The following is a 24,667-nucleotide window of genomic DNA, read 5'->3' as shown; positions in this document are numbered from 1 at the left end:
CTTGCTCTCCTTTTTCTTGTTTTGATGGAGGTTAGTGTCAGGCTTTCTTCTCTGTCTCTTTTTATTTTTGGTGTAAGTGTCACACACTTCTGGGGGATTTGGTAGGAGCCTCTCAAAGCTGCATGTCAGACAATATTGAGAACCCGCTACACCCCTTTCAAAACTTCAACTCGAATGCTCATCTGCCCGTTTGCTGTGATTGGCCAGCTGTTTGGTGATGACAGAAGATCCTGGCTGTGCCTTTCTGCAGATTTTTGCATTCAAATCCGAACACACAAGGGACAACACACACATGTGTGAACTTTGCCGTGCACTGTACACCCACATAGACTAACCACAGCATCCCGTCCTAAGGGGAAAAAAAGAAAAACACGATGATAATAAAGTAAACATGACTGCTGTTCTGCTGTGTAGGTACATTTACATTTATGCACACAGGTGCTTCTGTATAATGGCTTGTTGCCACAAATGATACAGCAGTAACTCATTGCTTTTAGGCATGTGGACGTGGTCAAGACCAACAGTTAAAGTTCAAACTGAGCATCAGAATGAGGAAGAAAGGTGATTTGAGTAACTTTGAATGGGACATGGTCGTTAATACCAGACGAGCTGGTCTGAGTATTTCAGAAATGCTGACCTACTGGGATTTTCTTGCTCAACAGTCTCTAGGGTTTACAGAGAATGGCCCAAAAAGAGAAAATTTCCAGTGAACAGCAGTTTTCTAGGCCAGAGGTCAGAGGAGTATGGCCAGACTCTTTTGAGTTGATAGAAAGTCAACAGTAACACAAATAACCATTTGGTACAACTGACCTATGCAGACTTACTTAGACTTAGATCCTCCCGCGCCGATCGGCGCATCGGGCGACAAGAGAACGCCATCGAACTCGGTCTATCGCGGCAGACCGAGTTTGATAACGTTCTCTTGTCGCCCGATGTGCCGATCGGCGCGGGAGGATATTTCTCTCTTGTCGTTTCTGTAGCGGTAAAAAAAATTTATGGGGTCGGGTTGCTAGCCCAACGCCCGACCCTCCTCCTCTCTCATCCTGTCTTGGGACCAGCCATGGCGGAGTTATGCAGAAGAGAATCTTTACATGAAGCAGATGGACAACAGCGGCAGAAGATCACACAAGGTGACACTTCTGTTAGCTAAGGTTGGGAAACTGAGGCTGTAGTTCACTCAGGTTTATCAAAACTGGACAATGGAAGATTGAAATATGCTGCCTGGTCTGATGAGTCTTAACTTTTGCTGTGACATTTGGATGGCAGAAATAGCAAATGATAAATGAATGAATATAGTTGGACCTTATCTCACCTCCAAACAGGGTTTTGTAGAGCCCCACAGGTGTTTGCCTATATATATATGTATATATATATATATTTCTCCTAACTGACCCTCAGCCTGGCAAAGCAGTTCATTTCACATTCAAAATGCACTACAACTACCAAAACACTTCATTCAGGTCTCAAATGAACACATTCCTCCAGAACACTAGCAAAGGTTGACAGCCGACAAACACACTTTGTCACCCACAAAACAATGACCTAAAAAACACTAACAACATGTAGCATTACACAGTGTTTTCCTGTGTAAAACAAGGACACATCTCTGTTTATAATTTCAATATATGTTACTGGAATGAATCAGACATCATGTATTTATGTTTATGTATTTTTTTTTTTTTTTGCACTAAGTAATCCCAAAATACAAGAATTTGTATACACACCATCCACTGATACACATACAACAGTAATGCTAATCTACTCGGTCTCCTCCATTTGGCCACAGGTTCTCATCCACATCACATCTTATGTCATCTAGGGCAATACACCTAGGAAAGAATCTTCTGGCTGCCAGAATTGAAGGAGTTGAAAAATTGAAGGAGTAACAACTGTGTAGATGTTCATCCACAATGAGAATCAGCTGTGGCTGGTTAAACTGCATTTTTAGATTTGAAATATGTTTCAATAAAATATTGCTGTCTTTTCAAGTTTTGCATTGTGTTATTGTTTTGACCATGAGTTTAACAGTTTTGAAAACAGTATGTAAGCACATGCAAAATGTCCTGTCCGTACAAAGCTTTTTGGCAGTTGTTGTGTCTGAGTGAGAAGATGATTCATGAAATTTGAGAGATGTAGTCATTGAATGCATTTTGAGCCAAAACAATGATAACTGGTCCTCAGTTTAGCCCACATAGACTTCTGTTGTGCTCACTGTGTGAGGAGTTTTGCAAACGTGACCTAAGTATTGAGAAATGTGTCCTAGCATCTGTAAAAAACTGTAAGCTTAGTATGATTTTTTTCTTTGTTGCTCCCAGGTCACTGTTACCTTCATTCCCTCAGCTATTGGATCACTTAACACCACTTAGACAAATCCTTATGTGGTTGTACATTTTTAGACATTTCACCTTGTTATTCTATTTCTTATTTCACTTTTAATGTATTTATTTATTTATTACCTCATTGTTGTTGACATGTAACAGTTTTTGATTAGTGGTTGTGTGAGTTTGACTGTGAGATTAGGATGTGTGGGTAAGCTGTTAACAAATTCCCATTTTAGGGGGATTTGTAAAGTTAATCTCAATCTGTTTTATGTCTATTGTCACTGTTGTTGTCTTTCTACATTTCTCCCCTTGGAAAATAAAATATTTACTGTTCAAAATGTATTTAAGTAAGTTTCCTGTTGGCTGTTACATGCATTTGGTGCCTTTTTCCCACCCTTTTAACAATTAGCATCATTACACCTAATATACTCCATTCTTTATAATCATCTTCCCACTTTTGTGCTACAGTCCGCTCCACTTCTGCTCTTGCCTGTTCTCCTCGGCTGCGTGTTGTTTCAGTGCCTGGAATTTGTTTTAGGTAAAAAGTCATCGCTTCTCAGCACCACACCACACACCACAAGTAATAGTTGTTTTAAGATGTAATCTGGGGGCACTTAGGCTTGTGTATTTCTGCAGCGAGAATGTTCATGCATGTATGTTTTTGCTGCTGTGGAAGTGTGTGTGTGTTTATGTGTCAACAGCCACAGAACTGTATTCTCAAATTAGTCTGTGGTTTGTCAAAGCTTCAGAAAACAGCTTTTTTTTTCAGGCAGCTGAAAGATGTGTGTTTGTGTGTGTCACTGTGTGTGTCACTGTGTGTGGTGTGCGCCTCTCTGTTGGCTCTATGTGTAAGCCTGATCTGAGCTCGTGTAAAACTGTGAATGCTGAGAAATCAGGCAAGCGCTGAGGTCATATTGTGCTTTTGGCCAATTTCTCCTATCAGTAACAAACCCACACTCACACACACACCTACACACACACGCACACACACACACACACACACACACACACACACACACACACACACGCAGACTCCTTTACCTGAGCTCTCTCTTTGTTTCTCTACCTTTTTGCTTTACCTTTGATCTTCAGACATTTTAGTTTTAAATCTAATCCTTACTCTTTGCATAAATGCACCATTATCAGTAGTTTACAGTAAACCCAATCCCACTGCTGTGGCCAGTTTACAGTCGTCTCTTTTTACTCCCTCCTTTTCTTTCTTCTCAGATGACTTTTTAAAAAATACAAAAAATATTACACAAATAACAAGTCCTAATTTGCTTATTTTATGCCTCTTTTTAGAGACGGTGTGTGGCTTTTTATTGTGGTGTGTGGGTGATTTTGTCTTGCAACTTTGTTTGTTTACTCACAAAAAGAAAGAAGGAGGAGGAAAAGGTGGAGGAGGGAATGGAAAAACTTCAGTTTTATTGCATGTTAAAAACAGATCTGCGTAGTTTACGACTCTTTAATGAAGGAGCGGTGCTGCTGCTCCTGCTGTGTCTCCTCAAGTGACTGTTTTCAGGAGAAGATGAGGGTTTGAGAGAATTTAAAAAATAAATAAATAAAAGACCCGGAGCTGTGATTGCAGCGGTGGATGAAGCATGGATATGAAACGAAAGAATTGTGAACGTGTGTGTGTTTATATGTGTGAACATGTGTTTCAGCAGTATCTAATAGCTGCTTCATCTGGTCTTCATTTGGTAATAAATGTTTGGCTGCTTCTGTACTGCTTGCACGTGTGTGTTTGTGTGAGAGTGTTTGTCACAGAGAAACCATAAGAAATGTCTGTATTGGATTCTGATGTGTCAGATGTGTCACCAGGTGTGAAGATTTGTCTACTTCCCACATTGCTGTCTGGCTTTTTCTTTCGTTATGTGATCGTAAATAAAGCTAGTTAGAATGAGAAGCTTTTTATTTACTCTGTACAGTTGCTTCCCCCAACTGGAACTCTAAAATCCCCCATCAATGAGCAAAGCATGCCAAATGTTTTGTTGCAGGATGCGAGCAAAGACACGATTCTTTATTTACTTCTGCCAGCTGAGAAGCTGACGAACCAGTGGATTAGTTATACCAGCATCAGTGCATCAGTATACTGGCTCAACATTCAGATTTTAAAATTACAGGAGTTTTTCCACCCTAGAGCATCAAATACTGTCACAAAGTTATAAATGAGGTGGGGGGGGGGGCGGGTTTCACATCAGTGCCTTTATGCATAAGCTATGGCAATATTGGACATCAATAACCAGTGGTGCTGTTTTATAGTGTCAAACATCTGCATAAGGAAGTTGGAAGGACACCAGTGGTTTGTTTTGTGGGGCTTTCTGTTTTGAAAAAGTTGCTTCAAGACACTAAAGCAGCTTGTTATGTGATACCGAAGAATGTAACAGCACTGAATAACCCAGGTAAATATTTAAATGGTGCCTGCTTATATTCATTTTCCTTTTTAGATTCTTATAGAGAAGTATTCTAAAATTATGTCACTGAATATTTTGAGGTCTCTCAGAGGTTTGAGCATGGGTATAAACTGTGCAATCTCCTCTACACAGATGCCCACCAGCACAGATGCTTGCAGAGCACAGGACTGGTTCTCAGGCTCTGCAGTAATTTGGGGTCAGAGTTTGGGCCTCTTGTCAATCAGCAGGTCATTAGAGCTCTTTAATGACCCCCTCCTTCGTCTTCTCTTCCTCCTCCTTCTACTGCTCCATTTACTGCTCTCCCTTCGTCTCTGTCCCTCCTACCCCTTCATCCCTGTCCCCTAACTGCACTATATTCTAATGCTTCTTGTTTATTTCTTCTCTTTCCTATATCCTCTTGTGCCATGTTTGATTTACCTCACTCTTGATTCTCTGTCTCTTTTTAGAAATCCAGCAGATTATTTTCTAACGCTTTACCTTTGCCTCTCTGTTTCATTCACTACTTCTTTTCCTCCTCTTCTTATTTTGATATCTCCTCCAGGGGCAAGTGAACTGGCTGACATGGTGCAGGCCTGCACTATTTCACGTCTTGGGGTCGATTCCTTGCATTCCCTCAGATAACAAAACAGTCCGAGTCTGTTTTTCTTCTTTTTTATTTGTCATTCCCTGATTTGTCTTCCTCGCTCATTCCCTTCTCCCTGCTCACTTTTTGAACCCACTCTGTTGTCTTTCTTTACATTCCTGCATGCCTCACTCTTATGTCTCTATGACAGTGAATAATTCGGCAGCATCTATCTATTAACTGTGTGTCAGCCTAAGGGCGCTTTATCATTTGTCAAATGACATCACCCAGCAACTGACACTCAAAAAAACAAACAAAAAAAATGTGCACAAACAAAAACTGTGTTTGGCTTTTTGTGGGGGTTTTTTTTTAATTAATTGATTTTGGATGGAGGCTGAGGACTGTAGTGCCTGGAAAATGTGTTCTTTAGACTGTTTTTGATCTGTGTATTTGATCTTTGTCTGGCTTTCCATCTTTAAAATGCTACATTTGTTTTAGGTTTTTTTAAACTATCTTTTCCAACTTCCACCTGAAAGTATCAAACCATTAAGAATGGTATTCATTGTAACTGATTGTGCAGTTCATTGGTTGCATTCAGAAGATCTCACCCACTCAAGACAAGGGTTGTGATTCTACCAAATACGCCATAGTTTGTTTCAGAAGCATCCCAGAGGCAGCTTCCTGCTCCAAATCCCTAAAACTAGGTTTATATTTTATGGAAGTCAAGCTGCTCAGAGCAGATGAGGAGGGCAGGTAATACGGTCAATTATCCCAGGAAAACACCACGTACGCAACAAGAGCGCCACTTCTGCACCTGGTAAGAAACCGAGCAAACGAAGAAACACAACTGCATTTGAGTCTCGGCGTCATGGACATGCACTGGGAGTATTACCAGGGATATCCTCATCTCAAGTGTTTCCTGACTAGCCCTGACAGTGTATGGCTATAGTTTACTTGATGTACCTACAGTCTTTTCCTAACCCTAACCGCACTGTATTTTCTGCAAATATTATAGAGCTCTGAACGTAAAAAAAAATCTTTGACCATAATCTGGGGTTTTTCCACAACCATCTATTATCAACACTCGTATCGGATGTCAGGGCTTGCTGGAAAAGTATGATAATGATCTCTCAAATCTGATTTGCAATCAGATTTTACACCGATCTCTTCCTCCATGAAGTGTAGCTTTAGTTTACCCCAAATGAGCTCCACTAGTTGAAAGATTTTTATTAAAGGCAGAATCAGAGCTGTTGGAGAAGTTGACGGGATCCTCAAAGAAGCCAGGAGAAACGCCTGCTTGAAAACTGCACTTTTCAGCTCAATTTCAACAACTAACCCAATCCAAGTTTCTCACCTTCAGTACTGAGTGAGGCGGTCTAGACGTTACAAAATGCTAAAACATATTTAGCATTTTGTACTTTGAAGGAGACATCCAATTATCTCTGTAACAATGGGAACATTTATTTTTTAAAAATGAGCACAATTAGAAAAGGGTCAAAGGGACCAGCTTGAGTGTGTGCTGAACAAGCTCTGTTTGTATTCTAAGAGCCCCGCCTCCTATCTCGACAACATGTGGAAGTAATATCAGCACAAATGTGTTTCTCATTAAAGCAGCATCAGCAGCGCGTATGAACATGGTCAGGATACACAGACAAATTAGCCCATTTCCCCCAACATGCACATGCATGCCTAAACACACACACAGCACACACACAACAGCACATGCACCCATGCATTGACACCTAAACACATGCAAGCACATACACTTTTTTATGAGCACATGCCTGCCTAATAAGCACTCAGCAAAAAAGCAACATAATGACTTTAGCTGTGTGTTGCTTAGTGTTCTGTGTTTCCTTGTAGAAGACAAACTAATTAAGCCAGGCTGCTGAAAAAGTGTAGGAATGTGCTTACAGTTTTTTACAGACGCTATAGGACACATTTCTCAATACTTAGGTCACGTTTGCAAAACTCCTCACACAGTGAGCACAACAGAAGTCTATGTGGGCTAAACTGAGGATCAGTTATCATTGTTTTGGCACAAAATGCATTCAATGACTACATCTCTCAAATTTCATGAATTATCTTCTCACTCAGACACAACAACTGCCAAAAACCTTTGTACGTACAGGACATTTTGCATGTGCTTACATACTGTTGTCAAAACTGTTAAACTTATGGCCAAAACAATAACACAATGCAAAACTTGAAAAGACAGCAAAATCCAACAGCAATATTTTATTGAAACATATTTCAAATCTAAAAATGCAGTTTAACCAGCCACAGCTGATTCTCATTGTAGATGAACATCTACACAGGTGTTACTCCTTCAATTTTTCAACTCCTTCAATTCTGGCAGCCAGAAGATTCTGTCCTAGGTCCAAGATGACATAAGATGTGATGTGGATGACAACCTGTGGCCAAATGGAGAAGACCGAGTAGATTAGCATTACTATTGTATGTGTATCAGTGGATGGTGTGTATACAAATTCTTGTATTTTGGGATTACTTAGTGCAAAAAAATAAAAATACATAAACAAATATTAACGAATTCTGCATGATGTCTGATTCATTCCAGTAACATATATTGAAATTATAAACAGAGATGTGTCCTTGGTTTACACAAGAAAACGCTGTGTAATGCTACATGTTGTTAGTGTTTTTTAGGTCATTGTTTTGTGGGTGACAAAGTGTGTTTGTCGGCTGTCAACCTTTGCTAGTGTTCTGGAAGAATGAGTTTATTTGAGACCTGAATGAAGTGTTTTGGTAGTTGTAGTGCATTTTGAATGTGAAATGAACTGCTTTGCCAAGCTGACGGTCAGTTAGGAGGATTGTGTGAAGTGTTTTGCAAAAGTGACCTAAGTATTGAGACATGTGTCCTAGCGTCTGTAAAAAACTGTAATTATGTGCTGTTTGTCTACGTGTGTCTGTCAGTGGGGTCATGTAGAACCAGGCATAGCAAGCTTGGTATAAGAAAGATTATGAAAATCAGACTGTTTCAGCTCCACTTATTTCCCCATTGGGTGTGTGGATGAATCTACAGTATGTGTGTGTTGCATTTAAACGGAAGGGATTGGCTTCCTGTGTTCTGATTGGACAAAGTCTGAGGAAAGCCCCCTCTGGTCTCAGTCTCATTCACTGTTGTCACACTTTTCCTCCATAAAAGTGGCTATAAATATTACATGATTTATACTTGTACGTGGACAGAAAGTGCAGTGTGTGTGTGTGTGTGCGTGTGTGTGTGCGTGTGTGTGTGTGTGTGTGTGTGTGGGTGAGCGAGAGAGAGAGAGAGAGAGGGTGTGTTTAGATTCATAACTTTTATTACCTGTTCTTAAAACCTGGAATCTCAGTATAGTAACCTTTTATGGTTTTCACATAAAATATGTATATGTTGATACATTTGGTGAAATAATCAGACATATACCATATATGTGTTTATCTATAATTGAACTTGGCTCACTCACTCACTCACTCACTCACTGTGGGCCCTGTCAGAGTCATTGTTGATCCTGGTCCTGCTCTGGGTGAGGGATGTTTGGATATCCTCTGAATAATAGCGAGAGACGAAAGCTTGGGCGGACACTGTAAGTATGTCTGGCGTGGTATTTTTTTGGAAGTACATTTGTACTCTTGCTGAGATGAAATCTTGGCCAGAGCTGCGAAAACAGAAAGACAAAAAAGATTAATGACTGACTAAATGTCCATTTTAGGTAGTGAGACTTTTGAAATCTTAGAGGGGGAAAAAGAAAATAGGCAGACCTGCAAATTGATTCATTTTTTCATATTGTCTTTCCTGGGAGACATTCAAGAAGAATGGAATGAATTCTCATTTTTATACCCAAATTTGATCCGACACATTGAACATAAAACCACTAAAAACTCATTTTTCTTTTTAGGAATGCCTGAAAATTTCAGCATTTTTTGTAGAATAGTATGGAGTGTGTACGGATAGCAAAAAAGCTTGCACATACTGGTGGATTATCAGGGCAACATAAAAAAAATGATTTTGGTAATTTCAAAAAATGCTAAATCAGGGTGTAAAACTTTACATTTATAGGTGGTTTTATGAATTTGTTAAGCTCAATTGTTCCATAAAGCATATGTGAATGTCAGAGGATTGGATGTTCGGTGTCAGATATGTGTGGGGAAAAAAAGAGGTTTCTGAAAGTATTTCACAATCACAGCATCCTAAGAATGAAAGTAAGGCTACAAATCACATAGAAATACCGACTGGAACAGTGTGATCAAAAGGCTTAAGGAGCCTGCCTGTAAAGATCAACAACAGAGACAACCTTTCCCGTTAGAGGTCATCTTCTAGGGTACGTCCAGATCGGCCTTAGCACTGCTGCAAAAATATATTACCACTTGGAAGATTCATTAAGAGCACTCCCACTTAGCCTCTCCAATGGACTCCTTCCTCGAAGGGAAGACCGTGAATTTTGTTTATTCAGACAGCACTGCAGAACTCTTACACTGAAATTTGTATACATATGAATGTATACAGGATCAAAAAAACCGAGACAAACAAGAAAACTCTGCAGTAATTTTGAAAGTTATCTGAGTGCTCACTATAATGCCATTGTAGTTGCTCAGTGAAGCTTGGGGAGGAAACCGGTTGAACCTGCTGCAGACGGACTCTGAGAAAGATGAGAGTGTGAAAGAAAAGTGAATATAGAGAGAAAGTTTAAAATGGCCAAATGTTACCCAGCTAGGTGCCTTTTCATAGCATCTAGTAATAGCTAAAAATAGTTTGAAAGTGACCGCCATGCCAACGTTATGATGTTCTTGTTAAACTCAACACAGCAAATGGGACCAACTAAGCTAACCCCAAACCCTCGGCCCCTCAACACTCAGGGTATAAAATGATGACATCACGATGAGCTGTATGGTGGCTTTCCAACATGCTAAGTTTGGCGTGCAACAAACGAGAGAGAATTTAAACATACAGAAACATTTGCAGCTTTAAATACTAGTCTATGTATTTGATGCTCTATTCACAGCCATGTAGTGACCAAATTAGCCCTATTTTTTTCAAAAAACAAAAAAAACAGCTGCATTTAATTCTTTCAATCTGATATTTCTCTCTTTGGCTGTCTTCATTCTACATAGTGTACGATTCAATTTTTTTTGCTGTGGTGTTTCTGCCGTGTACTGATGAAGTAAAACTTTTTCGCTGGTGTATAAATCCTGAGGCTGTTGTTTGCTGCACTTTTTTTTCTCCATGTTTAATTACCTGTGGACCAGCATGAAAAAATGAGGTGTTCAGGGCTTAACAGAAGCTTAAATTAGAAGAAAATACAAAATGTCACAGCCATCTTTCATCCAATTATTTTGTACTTACTGGGGCAATAAAATTATTTCAGGTTTGTTCACAAGTCAAGATGTTGATACTAAGCCAGGGAAAACAGTTGTGCAATACCTGCTGTGGCTCTCACTTTTTCCAAGTCTGATCGAAGGATCCCGCTGATGTCATTCGGGCTTGGAGGCAGTTTAATAGAAAACCTATGCTGCAAATGGGAGTTGTGGAGTTCATGTCAACAAGAAGACAGCACTGGTTCCATTATCCAAAATACAAATATGATTCATTTCTTTGATCGGTACATGCAACTACAAGAGAGGATACTGACCTAGCATTATTTCACTGGAGCTTCTTATAGTGTCTGCTTATGAAAGAAACCGTAAAGTACAATCAAATGCAAAGTCCTCCATTGCAGCACCATCCTCTGCAGATGTGTTTTGCAGATATTGTCTACAAGGTTGACCTTTACTCTGGAAAACCTCCCAGTTTTCCTTCTCAGAGTTGACTTTACAAATCAAAAAAAGTAGAATTAATCATTTGACCAGTGACGGGAAATGCATGTGAGCAGTTTGACAAAACACAAATGCACACATGCAAATACATACGTGCACACACTTAGCAGGGGCTTTATGGTTGGAGCAGGGGCGCTGGCTTATATATTCAGTCTGCCTGTTTTCCTAATCTTTGATAGTCCCCTGACGCAGGTCTAAGCCTCGTCACTGTATTGGTTCAAAAGGGGTATTAATCACATTTGGGAAACGTGCCCAAATCCTCTTTCCTTCCTCTTCTATTGTTTTGGTCTCCTTCTTTATCTGTTGCTTGTCTTCCTCTTCTGGATTTTGTCTTCTCTTGTCTGAAACGCTTCACTATCAGCCTCTACTGCCTCGTCCAGTTTTTCCGTATCCCAGGCCTTCATGTTTGTAAGCGTGTGTTTGCGTGTAATGTGTGAGCACATATAAGTCTACGCCCCCTCCTCTTCGGGCAGTGTCTTGTACTAAATACAATGCTAAACTCGCAACAATGACACTTTACCCTGCTTCTCTTATAGCCTTCTTATAGCAGGTGGACGGGTGTGTGTGAACAGAAACCGGAGACTGAATTGTATACCTTATGGTCACATTTGTAGAAGCAGAAGTAGAACAAGATCGACAAGCTCATGAGAAAAACAAACTGAAGGAAGTGGCTGATGGATATGACAGAGCTCAATAATTGTAAATGAGTACACCAAAATAGAGGAGGGGAGGTGGGTTTTATAGCCCCATCTGTCTAACTGAGTTAATGATCAAACAGATACTGGAGCTGAGTCTCACTTTAAGTCTCCCCCTCTGTCTAACGAGACAGGGGCACTCAGCCCAGACTAATGCAGCTTTTCTTCTTCCTCTTCCTCAGTCTGTTGCTTAATTAGTGGCCAAAGAGAGAGAGAGTGGGGGTGGACTGAATGAAGAAAGAATAGAGAAAGAGATTAAGAGAGCGATAACCTAAGTTGTCACGGCTCCACCATTTCTTTGGCCCTGTCCATCAATTCTCACATCTTGTTTTCCTGTACACGACCACAACTTTCACTCTCTTCCTCTGCAGGAACCAGAAGTTTAGGTGGGAAAAAACAATGAGATAGTTTCTTGTAACCAGGAAAAAGTCTGCTTTCACACACAGCACCATGAATAGGGCTTGGCCAATACACAGTTTTAAAGTAAAATAGACATACATGAATACGTTTGCTCTGACAATGGCATTTCTTATTTACGTATGCACTCATTCAAATCATGTGTGACGTTGTGTCAATTACAGATGAGCCTTCTCTTTTGTTAAAAGAAGGATGCTGTTAAATGCCTCAGACTGCTGGTATAGTTCAGGCTGTACACAACTCCACTCGCCCATCAGCTCCGAGTGACAAAAACCTTGTCTTGCTTACTGCAAAGGAAGCAGATATGATTAGCCATTTCAGTTAAATAGCAGGGGAACTATGGAATTATTGGACATTCAAATCACTTGTTTTCAACCGTTTCCCCATTGTGTTCAGCAGGACGTAGCGATAGCAAAACAGCTGGAAGCACTGACGGTGAAAACCTGTGGGGATGTGATTGTTTCCCACAAAGAAACAAGCGGGAATCATTAGGAAATTGATGAGCAGAATCGATAATCCCTTTGATATCAATAAAAAATCAATTCCCTTTTCTGCTCGAGAGGACTTGGAGAGCTTGGCTTGATGATAATTGGGCTAAAATTACTCCACAGCAAGTCATCTGAGTCGGGTCGATTATGTTGTGAGTGGTGGAGCAGGAGGATAAAATGCGAGTCAGCTTTGACTTGGATGTACCTGGGGTAGGGTTTGAGGATGTGGGATTGCAACAATCTAGGTGGAGAATTGTCTGGATTTGGGTGCAGTCTGGGCATTTTAAGAAATCACTGTGCACAGTGGTGACTCCATGGTAGTTCTAACTGAAAGGCAATCCTGGCTTAGGTTGAAAAACACTTTTGTTATAGAAATATCTGCTGTAAAATGACAAAAATTGTCTTTTTTGTTCATTGAGGGGAATTATCTTAAAGGCACTGATTTCGCTAGTGCAGTTGGGTCCAGTAAGTGTTTAAAAAGAAGAAAAAAGTGATCTTTTCTATGGTGAGAGCCAATAGAAATGGATAAAAGAGTAAATCATTTTGGGTAAACTATGATCTCATGATCCAGTCTGCTCCATTCACCCCTTCTCCATCCTTCATCCTCCGATCTCTTTCTCCCCCTACTTTTCCGCTCTGCAGGATATCAATTGGTCAGACCACCTGTTGCTGTTGGCGACGGGGCCCTGACAGGAGAATGTGATTGGACGGCGAGGTCGTTAACCTCTGTGGTGAACCCTGGCAGGAGGGGGTGACGAGGACACACACTGCCATAATAAACACAAACACGTATACGCAGACGATCCCACTGACATGCACAAATACCCCCACACACCAAAATTATACACACCCCAAGGAAACCCAAACAAACACACACACATTTAAAAGCACTTTCCCCTCTCCCTCCCCCGTTCATCCTCCTCCCTTCCTCTGAAGGAGTATTTAGTAAAACAGCGATTGGCTCTATTGAGGACCAGTCTCTTTTCTCCTCTTCTCTTTGTCCTCAGCTGATTGGCAATTTGTCTGGAGATGAATCAGTTTGCTGGTTTCACAGGAGAGGCTGAATGGAATAAATTCCTAAAAGGCAAAGAATTAGAGAGCTAGTTAAGAGAGAGGGGGTAGGACAGAAAGGAGAGGGGAGTTGGGGAATGAGAGAGACATCGAGTGAACTAGAGGAAAAGTGAAAAGGGTGAATGAGAGTGCTGATTTAAATGGTGTATATAGCACTCCAAAGAATTAGAGCAGAGACAGAGTGCTTCGGGCAATTAAAACGGCTCGCTGCACCTCTGGTCCTGTTGTCATGGGTGGAGGGTCCTTTGTAAACCTCAGTGCTCAAACTATGGCTCCAAGGTCTCTGAAAACAAATGATTTTATCTAAACTCTTGAACGACTGTTGGTGGGACTTTTTTTCTTAACTGTAACATTATGTCAAAGCTAGATGGCTTAAACAGAAAGTTACAGTATTGTGCAAAAATCTTGAGTTACTCCTCATTTATACGATGCTAGGAAACTAGGAAAAAGGTGGGTGAGAAAAAGATCTATTGAAACGAGTGCAAATGTACATGGAAATACAGTATAAAGCAGCTTCTGTACAATTCTAATGAATTCAAAGTCACTATTTCACTTTTATTTTTTTGGCACAGTCCTTGAACTCTTTTAGAAAAGCTTTCTAATTATTTCTCTCAGCAGTCGTCAGGAATAGTTATTCAGGTTTCCTGAAGGACACTCAAAGCTTTTCTTTGGATGCTGGCTGCCTTTCGTTCAGTGTTCTGTCAAGATGATCCCACACTGCTTCAATAATGTTGAAGGCCGGGCTCTGGGGAGGCCAGTCCTTGACTGATACTGTTCCACTGTGTGTTTTTCTATTCAGGTATACTTTTACTTACTTGCCAGCCTGTTTGGGATCATTGTCATGCAAAAACAATGAAGCTGCTGCCAGTCAGGTGCTTTTCAGATGGGATTGCATGGTGGATAATTATCTGACAGTACTTTTCTTCAGTCATATTTACATCAATTTTAACAAGATCCCCGATACCACTTTGCGAAGAAGCATTTTAAAATAGTTTCTTCTCCTGATTTAGTTGCCTATGTTTAAATGATTCATAGATCAGTGTTAAGTTGCAAACAAACAAAACAAAAATATTCCTTTGAAAATGGTGAGGACAGGACTAAACTGAAAATAAGAAAATGTCTCATAGACCATCAGAAAGCCGGAAGAACTATTGTTCAAGACCACTATAAAAATTACAAAGTCTCCTTAGAAGCAAAACATGAAGAAACAAGGAACTGCACAGGAAGAGTACATTCTGGAAATGTTAAAATTACCAGTACCTTTCCAGCACCAAAGGATTTCTGAGGCATTTTGAAGCTGAAAAGCATCAGAGACAGCAAGTAAGAGAAAAAAAAAGCAAAAACTAATGGCGTATTAGTTAGTGACAATGCTGGATGTGTAAATATAAAACTTCTAACTCTGTTATCACATAACTGATGAAATGAGAAACATGTGCAGTGTAATTTAACATCTAAACAACCTTTCCAGTTGTCCAGTAAATGAATCATCAGCAGATGTCTCATAACTGTGTCTTCATCTTATGTGGAGCCATGGAGCCATGGAGAGGTGGGACACATCCAGGCAGCTATGGTCGTTTTCTTCGTAAAAAAAATGTAACTGGAAAGTAACGTGTAGCCAGCATGTGATTGTAGCTGGAAACAAACCACATGTCAACATGTCAACATCACAAAAGAAAATCCACAATTACACAAGTTATGTTTTTAATTTATAGCCATATTGCAAGGTTCAAATAAAACTTCACAAATGCTTGACTGTCACAATAAGCTACCGACAAATAGTCACACTCATACTCCCATGCACACAGACACAGACACACAAACACTTCCGTTGGGATGTCCCCTATTCTGTTATTTTGGCACAGTTGACAATATAAACCTTCCTAACAGACAAAGGCTCTTCCTGAAAGGCTGTATATGATATCCTCTATCTCTGTTTTACTCACATGCACTCTCACACACACACACACACACACACACACAACAGCATAAATGGACGGAGGCATAGATTTCCGCTGGGATGTCGTCTTCTTCTTTGTTTTGCGACAGTTGACACTGCCAAACTTCCCAAGAGACAGTTGCTTTAAGGCTGGACATTACATCATGACACACAAACACGTACAGCAACATTATACTGTACTCATGCACCCACACGACCATGGGTGTTTGAACAGAGTGTGATGTTCAAACTCTCTGTCACTTTGTTTTAATACTGCACAAATGACGTGATACATTTCCTGAAACCTTTCATATTTTCTCATAAGTGTAAACAGAAAACACGACGTGAAACTGGCCCAACCAGTCTCTTGAAATTTGTTTTATTCATGGACGTGGTTTTCAGATCATACAAACATACAGATGAAATTAAAAAATAAATATTTCTGAGGCTTTCTGACACTCAGCCATGTCTTAAAGAAAAGATTTGCTGTTTATAATTTTTAAAAAGCATTTTAAAATTTAAAAAATACCCAAAAATCTGTTGCAGTCACAAACATCCATCCATCCATTCGCTACCGCTTATCCTTTTCAGGGTCGCGGGAGCCAATCCCAGCTGTCATAGGGCGAGAGGCGGGGTACACCCTGGACAGGTCGCCAGTCTGTCGCAAGGATAACACACAAGGACAGACAACCATTCATACTCGCATTCACTCACAGATTCACACCTAGTGGCAATTTGGATTATCCAATTAACCTATCCCCACAAACTGCATGTCTTTGGATGGTGGGAGGAAGCCGGAGTACCCGGAGGGAACCCACGCAGACACGGGGAGAACATGCAAACTCCACACAGAAAGACCCCGGCCTGATGGCGGAATTGAACTCAGGACCTTCTTGCTGTGTGGCAACAGTGCTAACCACCGTGCCACCGTGCTGCCCCCAGTCACAAACATATTTCAGGCATTTTTCACTATAAAGATAGAATGTGATACAGTAAAAATACAGTACTGCAAAGACACAATGTATATCACAACTGATTCTGCATCACCTCTTGTTGCTACACAGGATCTGACCCCATGTTTGATCCTCCCTTTAAAGAGTAACATTATACAATTTACTTTTGGTAGAGCATAGATGTTAGCCTTTATTTTATCTGAGCCTTCTCATTGTGGGGGCCACAGATAAGTAACAGATGTACTCTGTTTTACTCTAGTTTCTACTGATGTTGATGGCATTCAAGAAATTTTAGATCATTTCTCATCTGCTGCAACTCTGTTTGTGAATGTCTCAAAAACAAACTTGCACCCAACCCTGAGAAGAACCATCCACCTGACATACTGCTCACTGGGGCAGTGTAGTCACCTACACCAACTCATCAAACATTGAAGGTGAGAGGAGAATCCTTTCAGCAGCAAAAAGCTTTAGTACATTACATAAATGACTCATGACATCAGAATGGAAAGAAAAATCAAAGTGTATAGCGTGTTTGTTCTTCCACTGTCAACCAGTAAGCTAGCCAGAACTCAACTCAGACACCTGCAGCATGTACAGCAAATAAAGCGGGAAAAGAAAATGCCACATGTTGAAGTGCTTAAATGAGCCGGGACAGTCAGTGTGTTATCCCTTAACACAGCTTCTCAGCTGCGATGGACTGGCTATGTCAGGCCTGTTCTCTACAGAGAGTTCAGCCATGGACAAAGGAAACCAGAGTAACAGAAACTCCACCTTAAAGATTTCCATCATGTGAAGAATGCTGCGATAAATGACGACACCTGTGAGGAGGATGCCTTAGACTGAAATAAATGGTCAATTCAGGCAACCGAAGAAAAGCCACATACAGAGAATGTCAAAGCACTTCCTACCAGCAAAATCAGCACATAGACGCAACCGCTGTGGAAGATACTATTGATCTGTGGGTCTTGTGGACCACAAAAGTTCCTGCCAAAAAATTATATCTCCACACTGTCATCATCGAAAGTGGACTGCTGACGTGGTTGATTAGGAGACTGCGAATGAGTGTGTGCATTTTTCCAGTGAGATACCAAGAAAACAACTCAATCACTGCAGAAAAAAGATAAATGGACTGATACTTACATGCTTTTCTGCTATGACGGACCACTCAGAGCAATTTTCACTACGAGTGTGTTTCACACACGTAGGTTTTTGTAAGCACCTTGTCTAACATTGACACACACTCTCACGGATTCAGGGTTTAGTATCGTGCCAAAGGACACTTTGACATGCAGCCTAGAGGAGCCAGGAATCAAACCTCCAACTGTCCGATTGTTAAGCAACCCACTCTACCCCCTGAGCCACAGCTGCTTCAAAAAAAAGCAAAGCACTCACTCATCAAATCTTTATGTATGTATGTAACCCCCCGTGTGGAGAGATATGTGCATGTTTTAACGTTCACACAGAGGATCATCTCAAACCGACAGGTACAGTTCTGTCTCTTTTTGGCAACTCACACAACACCTACTGTCTAACTTTTAGGACACCTGAGAGTTAAGTGTTGAAACTCTAACTACACGTTTCTCCATTGTGGAATTTGATGTTTTTTTTCTGGGGCTCTTTTCTTTGTCTGTGTCTACATAGGAGTGGTAGTAATTGCACAGGTACATTTTTCAGATGTCTGCCAGTAGACCACCTCATTGGGGCTGTCAGCACATACAAGGCATGAAAACATACAGCAAGAATGAGTAAGGATGAGGGAGGAAGGAGAGGACAACAAAATTAGATGGGTACAGTGGCAGGAGAGCAGTACAAAAGGAAAAAGGTCAAGGAAAATACGGAGAAAGATGGAGAGGTGAGATGGACAAGCGACAGACAGCATGGAAGCATAAAAAAGAAGAAAGGGGGAAGAAGAGAGAGAGAAAGGAGAAAGGAAAGACGAGAGAAATAGACAGGGTGATTTAATGGAAACACACTGCTGTCATCAAGGCTAAAGCCCAAGAGATATTATACACATCCCTCATTATATATGGATTAAGCAAAGACAGACACATGGACACACACACACACAGTGCCCACACATATAACGCTTATAGCTGCACACAAAAATGTGCTCAAAAAGTCAAGCACACACATGGAAATGTTCTCATGGTCAAATTGTGATAGCCTGTCCCGATTTTGTTAACCTCTACCCTCTCTGCCTCTGAGGCATGTTTCCTAAAATGTTCCCTGGTCAACTGAGCCTATGGAGTTACCCTCCTGTATGGAAAAAAAATCAGCACTTGGAAATCTCATCATTGCTTATCTGTGTTTGTTCAAGACCCTTTAAGGGCCTAGGCTAAGTGATGGTCTTATTATTTTAATTTTGCCTCATGCAGAAAGAAGCACTTCGTAGAGCTTTCAGATTCAAACATACAAAGTCGTGACTCATTGGTTGCCGAGTACATGAAACCGAAGAATGCATGTACAGACAGTCAAAACAAAGTCAGGCAGACAAATAGTCTGGCAAGCACCCAGCATCCCAAAGAACCAGAGAGCCGACAGCCGACAAAATCCCCGCAGTGAGCTATTCATACTAGACATGCATAACAGTATAGGCTAGGAAGTGTGTCACGTAACTTATTTTTCATTTGAGTATCTTCTTTGGTCTGAAGTTGGGTTTTTGGTGCTGGTTGTTGGACACTGGAACGTTATTTGTAAAAATGGGATCAGTTACTCATTAAAAAAAAATTAGTGGGTTTAATGGTATGGGTTAAATCAAAAACCGAAACTCATCTTTCTCTCTTTCTCTCTCATGTCTGATGTCAAAAATACTAACGAACAGACATTAATGGTTGATTCCTCACAGGCCCTTTGAAGGCAGAAAGTCCTCCCAGGTGTCCAGCAGGCATACGTGTAACAGTGAAGTTGCAAAGAGTAGAGGTAGTGAGTGACTTTAAATGTATGAGGTCAACAGACAGATGGACAAAAAGACAGGACGCCAAGCTAAAAATGGCAAATCTGATGATACCAAGAGTTTCATCAGGAGTAACCAGGATGGACATCAGAGGAACAGCTCAGGCTGAGCAGTTTGGAGGCAAAGTTAGAGAGGGTGGGCTGAGATGGTTTGGACATGTGTGGAGGAGGGATAGTGGATATACTGGACAAAGAATACAGAACATGGAGCTCACAGGCAGGAGGAAAAGAGGAAGCCCACAGAGAAGATTCATGGATGTAGTGAAGGATGACATGCAGAGGCTAGTGTGACAGAGGGATAGGGTGAACTGGGGGCAGACGATAGAAGACGATATTGCCACAGATAAGATAAAACACGGATGTAGCTTCCAGGTCCAAAAAAACAAAAAAACAATGCAGAAGCGCTTTGGTTCTTTGATTCTCCTCAAAGAACATAGATGGTGATAGTTGTGATTGCAAAAAGACTTCCAGTCCTACAACTTGACCTCTGTAAACACTTTCCTGCTAAACTTATGAGCTCAGTAGTTTAAATCAGGGTATATTGAATTAGATTTACAAGATTTTGTAAATCTTGGTCATATTGTGGTTTAAAATGGAGGATTATTCCTGATATGCTCATTGGACAATGACGTATGAGTGACAAGTCTTTAGCCAATAAGCAAGTGGTTTCACAGCCAACCCTCCTTAGTCACATCTGGTTTTGTCGAAACCAAAATAGTGACGGTGAAAAATGCTCAAATCTTTCATGGAAGCTCTGTCCATCTTTTATGGACATCATGTATATAGACTTGCAGGCAGGCTGATCTTACTATTTCAAAGTGTGGGCTGAGTTGGACTCCTGTGCTGCCGTGCCAGGGTAACACTGGTAGTCTGCCCAGTCCAAACTAAAAATTAGTTATCCACATAACCCCATGATGAGTGAGCTCTGGAGATCCTTATAGATGGATTTTGTTACCTTTTGGCAGAACAAGTTTAGCTGTCCTGTTGTCAGCCTTTCAGCTGCTAAGCAAACTGCACTGGCTGTGGTTTTATATTTGTCTTAAAGAAAGGTGAATAGTTTAAATCTAGGGCCTAAGAAAACATTGATTCATGTTTTTATTGCAGTATTTAAGATTTGTGGACATTATATCCCAAAACAGGGTCCAAAAATCGGTCCTAATTTTGAGGAACATCGCCCGTGCCAAAAATATAGGATTGTGTAACTGAAGTAAAGAACTATTTTCAGCAACAAGAAAAACATCACAGGTCTGTTTTTCAGTAAAAACATGACAACACAGAAATAACTGAGTCTGCCTGAATCCACAGAAAAAGTTCTTCAAGATGTTTGGAACCACCTGTCTGCCAAGTTCCTTGAAAACGGTGATCAAGTGGAGAAGAAATAGGGGGGGGGAAAGGAACATTTATAGTCAAATCAGGTTTAGATTTTTGAGTTTGCAGCTCTCTAAATCAGGGGTGTCAAACATAAGGCCCTGGGGCCAGAATTGGCCCGGCAACGACGCCACTTTGGCCCACTGGACAGCTTTGGGAAATATGAAGAATTGCATAAATTTCTGATCTTTTTGCTGTATTTTTATAATTTTTACAGCTTGTCCTGCTGATAAATAAAGATAAAGACCTCCTCCATAGTCATTTAAATACACCAATGTAGTTAAGAAACAGATAAACAATTAAATGACAGAAAAGTTCCTGTTTTTCATTGCCTGGTATCAGTGTTAGGTAAGTTACTTTAAAATAGTAACTTAGTTACATTACTAGTTACTTCTCTCAAAAGTAACTCAGTTACTTCAAGTTACTCGTTACTTTCAAAGTAACTAGTTACTAGAGAAAGTAACTTTGGTTTTACTCAGAATTCTCTTGTTAATGTGTTTCTTCCATAACTTTGCCAGTCTTCTAGCTTGCTTACTTGCCACAGTGCACTGTGCCACCTACCAACAGAAAGGAAAAGATAATGTGCATATTTCCACGAGAGGAATCCCACGCCTGGACCGTCATTGACTGCTGCCATGATTCTAGCCTACGTCACAGCGTCATGTGCGTCTTTTACATCCAACACAAAAACTGCAGTCGTGGTGCTTTCGATTGTACTCAGAACTCGGAAATTCTGCCTTCTGAATAGGAAGATGTAGGTAACACCAGACTGCAGATGAGCTGCATACAGGGCTGGACTGGGGCAAAAAATCAGCCCGGGCATTTTGACTAGAGACTGCCCACCATTATAGGAAAAATCATAAAGCCTTTGAATGAAAACAAACACTGTTGTGACAGTGATGTGCACTGTTCTGATGGTATATATGCATCAATCTATCAATCGTTTGTTGTAAGATTCAGATAATTATTTAATAAAAGCTAGACATTTTAAATGAGAATAAGAAAGAAAAGTATTTCTTTGTGGCCCCCTTTCCCTGTTAATGCCCTACCTGGCCCCCCTGGCAACACTTTGCTAGATCCGCCCCTGCACAGTTACCAGCTGTCAGCTACTTAGAAAAGGATCCTGGTGTTATTTGTCTCTCAGAAACAGTTCATAACTTCAACTCATCCATGTCACCTAAAAGGTAAACCTGTTTCTCCAGCACCTGTTCAGCTCTGATGACTCAGTAAGGACATCTCCTGGTTTCATCTTCATGTTTCCCTCTCACCAGATAACCAAACCATATCATGACCAGCAGCTTTTTTACAGCTGTGGCTCCAGCAAACATCAGCTGATACTAGAAATTAATATTAAATTCTAACAACAGCTGATCAAGCTTAAACGTGCTGCTGTTGTTTAGCGCGACATCCGCTGGTTTCCTCTTTCTGGCGCAAAGTGGGCGATAAACAAACAAGAGAGACGATCAGCTGATCATTGATCAGTTTCATGATTGAAGTAGAAACAGGAGAGAGAGAGAATGAGAGAAGAAGAGGCAGCTGTGCAGCAAAGACACAGAATAACTCCAGCTTTGTGTCTTTTTCATTGTAGCTGAAGTCCGGGACAAACTGTGTTTCTTTTCACCTCAATAAGAAACGCGTAATATTTTCTCTGAATACCAGGCGGGACGGTTGGCAACTCTAATAACTTATGAACAAAATAAGGTTCAACATCATTAACTTCATAGCACCACCCAGCTGTATAGAAACTCCGTCATGCTAGCTAGCACGCAGTACGGAAAAAGTCAGAATAACGAAAATAAACTCCACCTAAACTTGGTTCATATCTGACCCAGAGAGACTGCAGGTCATAACTTCTTACCTGAAGTTCAGTTCACACTTGGACCGGCGGCCGCCTCGGGTCTCTTTTCCTTCTGCGTCCCCTTTCCTTCATCCACCTGCTGGCCTCCACCACTTGCTAATGTTACTGAATCTGTGGAAGCTCCGCGATAGCCACCACACGAAGTAACGAGTAACGACCCTATCTAAATCCCAGTAACGACTAACGCGTTCCTGGTTTTGGCATAATAACTAGTTACCGTGCTCGTTACCACAATAATAACGTAGTTACTGTAACGCGTTACTTAATAACGCGTTAGTCCCAACACTGCCTGGTATGGACATTTTAGTTGAAAAAAAGACAATTTTCATCAACCAACAATAACTTTGTTTTATAAATGAACGACGGTCGGGGCAGTGATGTACCAGAGGTTTTTACTGTCATTTAAAACATTTAACACGTATGCTGTTGAACTTGAACTTCTCTATCTTATGTTAAGATATCTCAGGAATTAAATGTGTAGTTACACGTTTTTTAAGTGGAGTTTCACTTATCCGACACAATTAAGATTCAATGTAAAGTCCCTGCTCTAAATGAACAAATATATAAATATAACCCAGATTATTATGCTTTCTTTTTTAAATCCAGTCTTACTTTTAATGCCTGTACATGCACTGATGTTCCTGACAGTGTGGTGGCAAGAAGTTGGCATCTTACCAACTCAGGTTTAGTGGCACAAAAAGTGAAGCAGTGCTGCAAATAACTGATATTATGTTTAAAAAGTGTTTTGAATTCAAATGTTTCAGAGAAGGAACATGGTATGCAAGCACAGCTCGCTTTTGGCTTAATCTTTATAACTAATAAGAGCCAAAAAGTAAATGTGGGTATAACTCAGCAATTTAAAACTTTAAATGGTCATTAAATGCTGGATGGGTGCAGATGCTAGGTGCAAACAAAGAAACATTTTAAAAGTAAATTGTATATGTGTGGATGTGTCCTGAGTGTTTCCTCTCTCCTCTCATGTTTGCCCTTTGTCGTGTTTCCACCGTGTCTTTGCTGTGTGGGGAGCAGTCAGATCAGATCATCTCTTTCACTGGCTCTTCTCCTGTTTCTCACATTATCATCCATTATCCATCTCTCCTCCGCTCTTTTCAGTCCCTTTGTCATGTGTGCCCGACTCCCCCTTTCTGTCTCAGAGAAACTCTCTCAGATTCTGCAGCGCAACAGCATCTCCCATGTGCACAGTTGCTCCATCTCCTTTTTGCATCCACCTTTTTACTACCTTGCTTTGTTTCTTCCTCCCGCTCACACAGACACACTTAGACGTATGATATCCCTCTCTCTGCCTCTTGCCCCTCTGTAGGAAACAATGCACAGGAATGGGCGTGCAGAGTGTGGAGGGGGGGTAAAGTTGCTTTTCAGAGATGTCAGGGACATCCTGTTACGCACACACACACACACACACACACACACACACACACACACACACACAAAGAGGATGTCGGCCGGACAATGGATAGGTCTCAGGAGTCTTAGTGTGGAACGGAGGCCTTACCATACTTTCCACTCCTTATTCCCTGCTCTTTTTCCACCATATTCCATCTTAAAGCATACATATTCTCTATGTCTTCAACGCCATATTTAAATGACTTTTACATCCCTTACTGTCTGTCTACCATCAATAAAAGTAACAAAGAAGCAGATTTCTGCTACATGCTCATATGTGCGGGTGTGTGTTTGAATACAGGGCAGGTGTACGAGTGTGTGAATGAGTCTTTGTGCAAGCCAGGTAGGCAAGTAAAGCTGAGACAGAGTCAGAAGTGCAGCCATGGGGTGAAGAGTTCAGACAGAGAGTAAGTAAAA

At 40.8% G+C, this 24,667-nt stretch overlaps 1 long non-coding RNA gene across 1 annotated transcript; it reads right to left on the bottom strand.

The window, feature by feature from the left end:
* Positions 1-327: 327 nt before the first annotated feature.
* Positions 328-23,127, bottom strand: LOC309687235. The gene is made up of 3 exons (XR_014270662.1): positions 22,847-23,127; positions 8,778-8,953; positions 328-349 (listed from the first exon to the last, which is right to left on the bottom strand). It is a non-coding gene; the product is annotated as an uncharacterized lncRNA (long non-coding RNA).
* Between the last annotated feature and the right edge of the window lie 1,540 nt (positions 23,128-24,667).

The sequence above is a fragment of the Aulonocara stuartgranti genome, assembly GCF_965226115.1.
Source record: "Aulonocara stuartgranti genome assembly, chromosome: 14".
NCBI classification, from domain to species: domain Eukaryota; kingdom Metazoa; phylum Chordata; class Actinopteri; order Cichliformes; family Cichlidae; genus Aulonocara; species Aulonocara stuartgranti.
The sequence above is the reverse complement of the archived record's forward strand: the minus strand, read 5'-3'. Positions and strand labels throughout refer to the sequence as shown.